Below are 12,800 nucleotides of genomic sequence, written 5' to 3' on the forward strand. Positions count from 1 at the left end.
ACTGTGTAGACGCTCTAACACTTTGTCTTTATTGTATTAATGGGAAGTTGTATTCTTTACTGTTAAGTAATTATGTGTGAATAACTATAAGAAAATGATTGCTTATTAGTAGCATATAAGTGCAGAATCAGGAATGATGGTGATGAGAAACAACCAGATTATCCACACAGGTGGCTGAGATAGCGACAAATTTGCTTCCTCATGGGTCAACGTACATAAACTTCATTCTATGCACAGAATTATTGAAAATACAGGAGAATTGCCATAGTTGAAAACCTCCCTACATTGACCACCTCCTTAAGTTGACCTAATTTTCATAGACCAGATATGTCCCATATATACTCGATGGAAGACTGACCTCTATGTATCAGCCACCTCTGTAAGTTAGATGGTGACACAACATTAACTTACTCTCTATAACTTGACCAGTTGAATTCACTCTACACTAAGGGGTACAAGGTATGGGCTTTTACTATTAGTTGTATTATTTATTCTTTAGCATAAGTTATTTTTTCATATTTCATTATTTCCACATTTTGGATTAGGCCTAATATGCATGGGTTGCAGAAGATTTTTTTCAATATGAAGGACTGGTCTTACTTATAGGTAAATCTTAAAATTACTGAAAAATATTATAATTAATTGAGAGTTAATGGCCCAAAGGAAAGAACTCAAAAAAAAAAAAAAAGGTTGAAGGAAAAGGTTGATCTACATTTTCTGGAAAGCGGCAGCCAATGAAAGATGACAGAACATTTTGGTGTTAGCAGGGCCACACTTAGCAACATTCAAAAATGTAAATATAAATATATGCAGAGAGGTGGTAAGGAACGTGGAGACCTACAGTGGAAAAGGAGGAAAACTTTCTTTGATGAAGTCAATGAAACCATGTCAAGCTGCTTCAAACAAATGAGGGCAATAGTGCCTGAATCTCTGGGCCAATCATCCATGAAATTGCTAAGGAAATCATGTAGGAATTTGAGAAAGTAGATTTCCAAGCATCAAGTGGTTGGTTCAAAAAATTTAAACTGTAACAGAAGATTTCCTGGAAAGTCTTGTGTGGTGAATTGGTGAATTCAATTAAATAACAGTGGAAGGTGTGGAAGAGTTGATCAAAAACTTTTATATGTTGGGCAGCACCTGTGGCTCAAAGGAGTAGGGTGCTGGCCCCATATGCCAGAGGTAGCAGGTTCAAACCCAGCCCCAGCCAAAAACAAAACAAAACTTTTACATGTTAAATCTATTAAGTGTACTTAGAATATAAATATCTTAACACAGTAACTAAGAAAATGTAGTGAAGGATATGTTAACCAGTTTGATGAAAGTATTTCAAATTGTATATAAAACCAGCACATTGTACCCCATAATTGCATTAATGTACACAGCTGTCATTCAATAAAAAAAAAAAAGTTCCCAAACTTTGCCAGAGGCTTCCAAGATGATGACATCTGTAACGCTAAAGTGCAGAATTTTTTAATACATAGGAGCCTGGTCATGAAGGATGATAAATGTGACAGTGGAAAACTTTCCAAAGAGTTTTTCAGTTCTTCTGTGGGCTAGCTGAATGGGAGAGAAACTAAAGCCTTTAGTAACTGGTAAATCGGCACAGCCATGTGCATTCGAGAACCTGAAGTCCAAAGACCTCCCCTCAGTGGGAGATCAAACAGAGGCACATGGATGACTTGTGCCATATTTCAGAACTGGGTAAGAGGTGTCGACTGAGAAACAGAGAAGATGAGAGTACTTTTCTGTTGACAGTAGATGGCTGTACTGGCCACCTGATAAGTGAGTCAACTCACAAACATGACACTGAAATTACTGCCTCCAAACATGACCTTAAATATCCAACCTCTTGACCAAGGAATCATCAAAACATTTAAAATGCCCAGTTCCTGTAGTGAGTCTTTACTAAGCACACACCTGTGGTCACCTGTGGAAGCATCTCCACCTACTTCATCAGTGAACTCCCTGGATGCCGTCCTCTCCGTCAGTTCTGCTTGGAATTAAGTTCAGCCAGAAATGATTTAGAAGTGTTTCAAGAAAGTCAGGTTTGTCACAACTCAAGAGCATGATGTTTTGGCCCCATCAGACAGTCCATCTCCCATGACAGAATTCAAGGGAGATTTCCAAGATTTTGTTGCCATGGGTGATGGGGTGGCAACCTGCAATGAACCTGACCCAGAAACAACTTTCCAAGTGATATTGACCAAAGTACAGACCAGTGTAAAAATGAGTGAAGCAACTGAAGAAGCAAGTGAGGGTGACACAGAGATTGTAGAGACTCTGAAAGAAGAGGAAGTCAGGCATCTGAGAAAGCAGTCGAAGTTATTTGCTGTGGAAAATGCCCAGGTGTGCTGAGTGGTGTGGCTGGCACTGAGAGCGTGTTCTCCAATGTAATTAGGATAAGAAACAGACCAACATTCACTGTTCTTTCAGAAAGAATGATTAAACCATGAAAAAACAGTAAATGTACTGATCTTGTATGATACCATATGTATGATTTTACTGTGTTTTGATTACATATGAATTCCTAAGATATTCTCTAATAAAAGCTGTTCAAGAAAGTAAAGTACATGTACATTTTGTTACAGTCGGCCTAATTCCTTATGTTGACCATCTCCACATGTTGACCAGTTTGTTACAGTTCCCCAGTTTGTGGAGGTTCTACTGTGTCATATGAAATTACCTTCAGCCTTTGTGTGTAAGGTCCATATGAAATGTCCATGAATTATCATTTAGGCCTGAGTCTCATCCTCAAGCTATCTCATTATATATACATAAAAATTCCAAAATTGGAAAAAATCCTGTGTCTGAAACACTTCTAATGTCAAGCTTTTTAGATAAGAGACTTTCAACCTACATATAAAATAAGAAATTATGTATAGTACTTGGCTTTCCTTCTTTCTATTTATTTTATCCTGACTCTTCCTCACGTACATGAATGTAATTTAATGTTCTGCAGCTGTGTTCTTTTATGACTTCATTTTAGCACAGCAACTTTGATCATCATGTTTATTAACAGCATTCCCCTCTCACTGTCTATTTCCTCATCTCTGCAGAAGTTCAATGTTAATTCAATGATCAGTATGCGTCTCTTCAGTTGTGGTACTTTGCACGTGTGTTCTTTCTTCAATTCAATCACTAGTTCTGTTCAGTGCACATTCTAGATTTTTGTATAAATTTTACTTGACTAATACATTTTCCAAGGCTTTGGTAAACCTGAGAATGCCTTTCCATTGTGTAAACAGATGAATATTAAACTTGGTCATGTTCAGTCAATATGGGTAATAGATGATTCCCAGATGTTTCTAAAACTGTTTTTTGGTATTAATATTTCTAAAGGTTATTTGGTTTTCACTGCATAAATATAATTTTGCTTCTTGGAAACTTATATAATTTTAGTTTTTCTTTAAATTCTATTTTTCTTATAACATGCTTGATTTTAGCACTCTTATGCCCTGCTATTATTATCTCTTCAAGGGCTGATTTTATCTCATACATTTTGGGAATTCCTATTATTGGCAATGTGAAGTTAGTATTTTATCTTAAAGTGCGTTATCTTTGATCAAATTATTTTGTGTATTTATGTACTTGGCCATTTTTCCTGAAATTCCCTTATCTTTTATTTATTCAATTTCTATATTATGGATTCTGCTTTTGGTTGGTTGTTTAGCAATCTTATCTAGTAAGTCACTTGCATTTAATTTATTCTCTCTTTCATTATATGTTTTATATAACAAGTCTTTTGTCATTCAGAATTTCTTACTGTTTTCATACTGTTTTTATTGTTGAAAACATTTATATTGTCAAAATTTGTGAGCAGTTTTGTTCAATTATATATATATATATATTTGTTTGAAAATAGCTTTTTGATGTTTTTGATAGTGACCAATATTTTTTTCTCATTTAAATTATGTATCATGGTTTTAAGGAGGGAAACTCCTTTTTTTTTTCAACATTTAACTTTGTTTTAATGGGTCTCAAAATTCTGTGACAGCTTTCTGGTCAAGTTGTTTCCATTAAAAAGCGCTGATTTTAAAAATGAATAAAACTGCCACACAAAAAGAAACAAATCCTCCATAAAACGTTCTCCTTTCCTTCTGAAGGTTTTACGAAGCAGTGTTATCATTAACCAGTCTTTTCCTATTAAACTTAAATGGCCAATTGAAACAAACAGTTCTGAGACCGTTCTTCCACCACTGATTAAGACTGGGGTGGCAGGCAGCAGAGACATTTAGGCTTCTGAGCTTTCTGGGCAGACGTGGTGACGCTGCCAGCTTCAGTAGCCTTCCTGTCCTCTCTTTGATGACACCCACAGCAACTGTCTGTCTCATGTCATGAACAGCAAAGCGACCCAGAGGAGGATAGTCTGAGACACTCTCAATACACCTGGGCTTGTCAGGAACCATACTGATGAGGGCAGCATCACCAGATTTGGGGAATTTAGAGCCATCTCCCAGCTTCTTAGCAGAGCAGTGGTCAATCTTTTCCTTCAGCTCAGCAAACTTGCAGGCAGTGTGAGCTGTGTGACATCCAGTACAGGAGCACAACCAGCACTAATTTGGCCTGGATGGTTCAGGATAACCACCTGGGCAGTGAAGCCAGCTGCTTCCATCGGTGGGTCCTTTTTGCTATCACCAGCAATGCTGCCACGATGAGCATCTTTGACAGACATATTACTGATGTTGAAGCCCACGTTGTCCCCTGGAAGAGCTTCACTCAAAGCTTCATGGTGCATTTCAACAGACTTCAGTTGTAACATTAACTGGAGCAAAGGTGACCTTCATGCCAGGTTTGAGAATGCCAGTCTCCACTCGGCCCACAGGGACAGTACCAATACCACCAATTTTATAGACATCATTAAGAGGAAGATGCAAGGGCTTGTTGGTTGGATGAGCTGGTGGCAGAATGCAATCCAGAGCTTCAAACAGTGTGGTTCCACTGGCATTGCTGTCTTTCCAGGTGAATTTCCACCCCTTGAACCAAGGCATGTCAGCACTTGGCTCCAACATTTTGTCACCATTCCAACCAAAATTGGCATGAATGCTACTGTGTCAGGGTTGTAGCCAATTTTCTTAACGTATGTGCTGACTTCTTTAACGATTTCCTCATATCTCTTCTGGCTGTAGGGTAGCTCAGTGGAATCCATTTTGTTAACACCAACAATTAGTTGTTTCCACCCAGTGTGGAAGCCAGAAGGGCATGCTCACGGGTCTCCCCATTCTTTGAGATACCAGCTTCAAATTCACTACACCAGCAGCAACAATCAGGACAGCACAGTCTGCCTGAAATGGGCCTGTTCTGAGATAAAAATCTCAAAAACCATGGTTTTGATAAAATCTCTGTGTCCCAGGGCATCAATACTAATCACGCGGTATTCATTGGTCTCAAATTTCCATAGGGAGTTATCAATGGTGATACCATCTCACGCTCAACCTTGAGTCTATCCAAGACCCGGGCATACTTGAAGGAGCCTTTTCCCATCTCAGCAGTCTCCTTCTCAAATTCTTCGATGGTTCTCTTGTCAATACCACCACATGTGTAGATCAGATGCCAGTAGTGGTGGACTTGCCTGAATCTATGTGTCCAATGATGATGATGATGATATGAGTCTTTTCCTTTCCTGTTTTGGGTGGTATGGGCAGTTTCCAAAACACTTGTGCTCTGGTGACAAACCCATTGCAAAAAAGTGGAAGGAAACTCTTATTACTGCTACACCTTCTACCACCATTGCTGAAGCTGCAAAGTCATGTATATTAAATATTTATTTGTCTTATTAGTATAAGGTTATGAATATTAGTTATAATCCTGAGCCACAAATAGTGAGATTTCCCAGGCTTGTTGAGTGACTGGAACTTACCAAGTGTCTGTAGGCTGGAATGTTTCATGACATGGGCTCTGCTTGGTGTTTGTCCTTCGTCTTGCTCTAAGGCTGTGTTTTATTAAAACCATCCTCTTCTCCTCTTCCCAGTACATGCCTTTGGTACTACGTGTCTTAACAGTTATGAATTAGGAACAAGTTAGTCAAATTTATGACGATAATGACTAAAGTATGACTGTATGGGTTCTGAGTAAGAACTTGAAGGCCTGCTCTAAAAGTGGTCACTTTTGGTAAATAGATGGTAGAATACCTAGTATTTTCATTCAAGGTACTTGTTTTCTTATTTGCCTATTCCTTCCTATGTTTCAGATGATTGAAATTACCAAATAAATGTAATATTTTGCAAACATGTCCTCTCTGGCCTGTAGGCCTGTAGGTGACTATTCTGTTGATTTCACTGCATAAAAAGACATATCTCCTTTGACATGGAAGCTGAACCCTCCTTCTCACCTCTCTAAAGTTGAAGGGATAATGAATTTTGCATTTAATGCTAATTCATTCTGACAGTCCTAGTGAAGTATTGGAGATGAGTGTTTCTCAGGGAACAAAGTTCTGAGCCCCATGAAATGTGCTGGGACTTCTAGAAGTTCATGTGATGTCTTGAAATGGCTCAGCAAAGTGTTTACAGAGACTGTTGGCTATATTCCACATGAAAATCATAAGTCTCACATTTAAAGTTAAAGAAACTGTATGTAGGTCCCAAGGGAGGAAAAAAAAAAAAAACTAGCTGGCTTTACATAAAATTAAAAAAAGAAGAAGTTCAAGGTCGCTTAGAAGATACTCCATTGCCGACACACAGAACGTCACAGGTCATAAACGGTTTCCCCTAAGGGAGTGCCTCCCTATGGGGGCATTTTTTTCCTGGGCTATGTTTAGCATCTGAAAAAAGCTCTAGTTGAACAAAAAACTACAGCTGTTCCAGTAACAACTAGTTAATGAGGTCATTAGGGATCAGTGATGTGATTTGTCCAAAACAAAATGAAAAGAAAAATATTAGTAAATATGTCAGCAGAAGAAGGACAGAGAATGGTTGTACAATGTCATCTTATTGGTTTAACCGATTTTGCCTCATGTCATTAATATAACAATTTGAAAGTGTGAAACACAGATATAGGAAAAAAGACTGACAAGGTCCTGGGACAAGGTAAGAGGCTGAGATGGAGGGAAAATATCCCAACTAAGACACAAGAGGAGGTGAGAACAGGGATTGTCACGGCCAGGCAAGGAATCAAGGAAGGTGAGTTATTTTAACTGCATGTATTGAGGGGTCAGGTGGAACTTCCCCTGTGTTTGGGAAGGTTCTCTGAAAGATTAACTCAGAATAAAGTAGCTTACTAAGAGAAAGAGATTCATTTACTGTGCACAGGGGAGAACGCAGGGGAGAATAACAGAGCCATTTTCCAGGGTCTCAACTGGGTCTAGATGTTTATATAAACTCACCTAGAGGGAAGGGGGAGGTGAGGAATATAGGAAATTCTGCTGCTAAGTGGCAATAAGTTTTCCCTAGGGAGGATGAGTAAGATAGATAATTGTGGGAATAAATGGATGGGGTGAAATGAATTAATTTATAAATGATACTCTTTGGGAATTAACCTAAGAGATAGATATTATATTTAAAATGATTTGGGCCATGTCTGTTTGCATATTTGATATTTTTCTTGCAATATATTGAGATAACGAATAGAAAGGGGAAGGGAAGTCAATTTGTTCTTTTTGAGGGTCTGGTATTTTATGAAGAAAGAGGATAGGTCCCTTCCAAAGCCTGTTGACCTATAAGGGCCTTCAATTCAAAATACTCTTATGCCAAGGAGTCACATTTTATTGTGAAATTTCCTGAGGTCTTTCGGTATCAGTGTATCATTAACAGGTCACCTAGCATGACACTTGGGAATGTAGGTTTTGGAGTTAAATAAAACCATACTTGAGTCACAGTTTTCTGACTTACAAGTTCCTCTGAGAGGATTAAAATGGAATCCTTTTCTGTATCAGTCAGAATTTTTTTTTTTAACCTGTGCATCACAGCTCTCTGCTCTGCCATCCTCATCCTTTTGGCTTTTTTTTCATAAGTTGATTGTTATCATAATCCCAAGAGGCTATTGCAGACCCAAGTGTTATACAAGGGAGATTGTCCTTTAATAAGGGAGTGGCTTTTAGTAAGCTCCTGTTATTAGGGAGGAGAGCCTTCCCCAGAACCCCCACAGCAGATTTCTCCTGGTCTCTCTGTCCAGGACTGTGTCAAACACTAGTCTTTGACTAGTCCCATTCCATTTGGAAATGGAACTGTCTCAAAACCCTGTGACCAGTCATGGTCCCACCCCACAGCCTGGAGCAGAGTCAGCACCACCATGCACACAGCAGCCTGCACGTCAGCCTCTGTGGAGGATGGTAGCCACTAGACGGGCAATAAAGAGTTTCTCTCAGTGTGTGATACACAGCGAAGTGCTGACATAATCAGCATGAAATAATCGCCAAATATAACTACAACTTGAGAAATGTTTAATGAATGGATATTATTTAAGAGTAGTCAAATCTGCTATAAAGAATAAGAGAAGCAGATAATGAAGGAAGACAAATGAAACTCAGCAATATGGTCGGAATGTTTGCGTTCCCCTAAAATTCACATATCGAAATCCTGACTCCAAGGTGATGGTTTTAGAAGGCGAGGCCTCTGCGAAGTGATCAGTTCATGGTGCAGAGTCTACACTAATGAGACTTATCAAGAGCCTGTGAGAGCTCAGTCATCCCTTCTGCCATGTGAAGTCACAACAAAAAAAAAAACCTTTGCTCTTCAGTGGCCTAAGCAGTGGGCCCTCATCAGATGCTGAATCTGCTGGTGACGTGATCTCTGACTTCCCAGCCCCCAGGACCATGAGAAGTCCATTCCATTGTTTATAAGACACCCAGTCCACGGCGTTCTGTTACAGCAGTCACAGTGGAAGTAATGATTCTAAGTAAAAATCATCCTGGAGGCATGCTACAGCATACGCGTGCTGGGCATAGACACAGAGAATGGAAGGACCAAACACAGTCACCCAGCAGCTTTGCTTTGCAGGTGACGTTGCTTTGGGTCCCTATTGCTGCTGTCCATTCTGGGATGCTTTGCTGGAACAAACAGATCATCGCTGTGGCCATTCAGCTAGTTATTGCTGATGAGTGCACTTGCTCTTATGTCTTTTGAGTAGAAAAAGACTGTTAGCTCCAGGCATCTCTCACCTGCTAAGCCTCCGTGTTCAATCTTAATTCTACTCTTTCTAATTACACTGGCTACTGTGCTAAGTGGGGGAAGAAAGGGAGTGGAGGGTGAGAGAGAGACAGAACAACACATATAAACATTGCTAACAAAGGACCCAGTGTGGCCGTTCTCCCCCACTTGCACTATGTCCTAAGTGTTTTAAATTAATTCAATGAGCCATGTGTTTTGAGCATCACAGTCTGGTTGGTGAATCTTTCTACAATAGTTTGTCTAGTAGCAGCCAGCGAACGATAATATCACGGCAATTTCCTCCTATTCAGACTATAGTACTAGAAGGATGGAAGGGGCAGTAGAGATTACTTACTTCACCCCCAATATTTTACATGAGCAGAATATATAGCAGTGGGGGGTTTTAAAATTTTGTGCCTAACCATGTCTGAAGCATATGTCATACAATAATAATTGGGCCCACGTACCCAGTTACTTCATTTAAAACTAATATTAATTCATCATTACTACAGGAAAGAAACAAATTGGAGTTTTAGAGATTTTTTACTTACAATTCATGTGATGATCCTGTTTCTTTTAGGTCTTAGTTTCTAGTGAGGGTATGCTATCTGGTGATTTATTATTATTATTATTATTTTCAGTTTTTGGCCGGGGCCAGGTTTGAACTCACCACCTCTGGTATATAGGGCCGGTGCCCTACTCACCGAGCCACAGGTGCTGCCCAGTGATTTATTATTTTTTTATCCTCTCTAATTTTACTCTCTAAACTCAGAACTGTTTGGACTGTCTCATATCCAAATTGTGGAAACTTCTAGGAAACAAGTCTGATGTGGAGTTAAAGTGCATTTTGGTCAAGATGGCTCAGTAATTTCATGCTTTGCTTCAAACACACAGCAGTGATAGATAAATCCTTCATAAGATTAACTCAAATCTAAATAGGTGAACCTTACTGCTGACCAGTAGTGGCAGGGCTGACCTGTGGACTTCAGATACATGGCAGTAGTAGCAGCTTTGAGTTCTGTCCTGGAGGATGAAGCAGACAGGAACGAGGGTTTCACGTGTAACTTGAATTCTGAAAATAGGAGAGCTCTCAGTGTGCAAAACAATGGTGGTTTTTAATAGCATTCTAGAGCTACAGCTTTCAGTAAGTTCCAGGCCCAGAAGACCCACAGAGGCCTTTGTGATCATGGCTGAACCAAGATACCCTGTGTTCTGTGTCTGGATCTGAGGTGTCACTGTAGGTCAGGTGGCCCATGGTGCCATGATAGAGTCTGGTCCTGGAGAGGCAGCCGATAGATTAAGTGGAAAAAAGCACAGAGGAAACAAAAATGAGATAGAGGTAGTAAAAATTCTCTGACCCAAAATAAACTTATAAACAGAATTCTAAAACACATGGAAAAAACCTAACACTAAGCAGGATGGCAAATAAATACATAGTCAGTACACCAATTACCAATAATCTTACATAAAATTGCTTTTAAGGAACAATTTTAAATAAGTATATTTGGGGGAGTGGTCAAGATGGCCGACAGCCACCAGTCTCCGACAGAAGCTCCTGTTCAGAGGAAAGGATAAAGTCCGGAGAAACCCCCAACAAACTCGAAAACTGAGAGCCCAGCTGAGAGAGAAGAGTGATACCGGCAGGACACCTCTTCTGAGACAGACGGAGACTTCTAGAGGACGCTCCACAGGTACATAAATCTCTCCAAAGGAATAACGCCCATCCCCTCCCCCAAGAAAGGTGTGCTTTTCCTTTGTTTCCTCTTCAACTGCTCCTCCGAGTCTCCTGCAGGCCACGGATAAACTGAGGACCTATTCTCTCACTCCACCAGTGAGAGTGGCCAACAGGGAAGTTTACTACCCTGGAAGAACCCAGTTGAGACGCAGAACACCCTCCCCCAGGCAGAAAAGTGGAACTGCCTTTTGCACTGCCATTTTGAGTTTCCAGTCCACTCTCCCTCCCCTCGCCGGCAGAGACAGGGAGAGGAGAACCAAGAACAGCATCCACCCATCCTTTCAAAACCAAACCCCTGTCCAGGTCCTTCACCAGGAGAACTGCTTGATCCACAGTTTCTGTGTACAGACGGATCCCCCTCAGTCAGCGCATTCTGCACTCAGCTGCCTCCCCAGCTGCTATCTGCACTTCCCGAGACCTTGGTGCTGGCGACTGGGATTGACGCCGGACAGGGAGGGCTACACACCCCACCAGGCATCCGCCTCAGGGGCTTTGGTGGCCCTTGACAGTGATTGACTTCTGCTGGGTCAGGTCACTGAGCCACACCCGCCTCCTGGAGCCCTGCTGGCCCGCGGCTGCCATTGACTCCTGCCAGGGAAGGTTGCCCGTCCCGCCAGCTGCTTGCCTGTCTCCAGGGCTTTGGTGGCTGGTGAGGGCAATTGACTTCTGCTAGGGCAGGTCAGCAGCCGCGCTTGCCTCCTGGGGCCCCCTGGCCCTGGATCACCACAAGCCCCTGCCTGAGAGGGTCACGCTGTCCTGCCAGTTGCAGACCAGCCTCCAGGGCTTTGGTGGCCAGGGAGGGCAATTGACTTCTGCTGGGCAGGTCGCGCAGTCTCACGCCCACCTCCCAGGGTCTTGTCGGCTGGCAGTCACCAGCAACTCCTGCCAGCTGCACACACACCCACCTCTGGGGCTTGGCGAACTGTGAGGGCAGCCAACTTCTTCTGGGGCAGGTAGCTCAGACGTGCGCCTGCCTTCCAGGACCTCCTAGCACGTAATCATCGCCAACTCCTGCCAGAGAGGGTTGTGCCATCCCACCAGCTGCGCACCTGCCTCTGGGGCTTTGGTGGCTTGCAAGGACAACTGACTTCTGCTGGGGCAGGTCACGCAGCCGCGTGCCCGCCTCCTGGGGCCTTGCCAGCTTGCAGTCACCAGCAGCTCCTGCCTGGGAGGGCCACGCTATCCTGCCAGCAGTGCACCTGCCTCTGGGGCTTTGGTAGCCAGCAAGGACAACTGACCTCCGCTGGGGCAGGTTGCGCCTGCCTCCCAGGGCCTTAACGGCGACACTGACTCCTGCAGGGGTGGGCTGCATCACCCTGCCTGCTGACCCCACCTCCTGGGGTCTTGCTGGGCTGTGCCCAGGAGAAAACTAGAAGAAGCCACTGGCAGAACGGTTTTAGGGACGGTTTCCAAAAGGTGCAAATTCAACATGGGACGGAATCAGCAGAAAAACTGTGGCAACCAGAATAACCAGAGTAGATTAACTCCTCCAAAGAAGGATGGGGTAGACACAATGGAAGACCCACTACATAAACAGATATCTGAAATGTCAGAAGTTGAGTTCAGAATCTGGATAGGGAGTAAGATCAACAGGTTGGAGGAAAAGAGGAGCTAGAATTTCAAATCATTCAAAAGCTGTCCCAGGAATTCAATGATTTCAAAGATAAAATGATCAAGGATTATGATACTCTGAAACAAGAGGTTGCAGATTTGAAGAGCACCATTGAATCCCTCCGTCAGAGGTTGGACCAGGCAGAAGATAGGATCTCCAACACTGAAGACAAAGACTTTGAACGCACCCAGACTTCCAAAGATTTTGAAAGATGGAGAACAAAGACAGATCTCTCACTCAGAGAGATCTTGGATAATTCGAAGAAAACTAACATTTGCCTCATAGGAATCCCTGAAGGTGACGAAGTTGCTTCACAAAACACAGAGGCTCTCCTTAATGAAATTATGAAAGAGAACTTTCCAGACATGCCAAG

At 42.0% G+C, this 12,800-nt stretch overlaps 1 pseudogene; it reads right to left on the reverse strand.

Annotated features, from left to right (window-relative positions):
• Positions 1-4,200: 4,200 nt before the first annotated feature.
• LOC100949944 overlaps positions 4,201-12,800 on the reverse strand; it is a 16,380-nt pseudogene continuing 7,780 nt past the window's right edge.

Source organism: Otolemur garnettii, unplaced genomic scaffold (genome assembly GCF_000181295.1).
Source record: "Otolemur garnettii isolate 467f Iridium unplaced genomic scaffold, OtoGar3 scaffold00177, whole genome shotgun sequence".
NCBI lineage: Eukaryota > Metazoa > Chordata > Mammalia > Primates > Galagidae > Otolemur > Otolemur garnettii.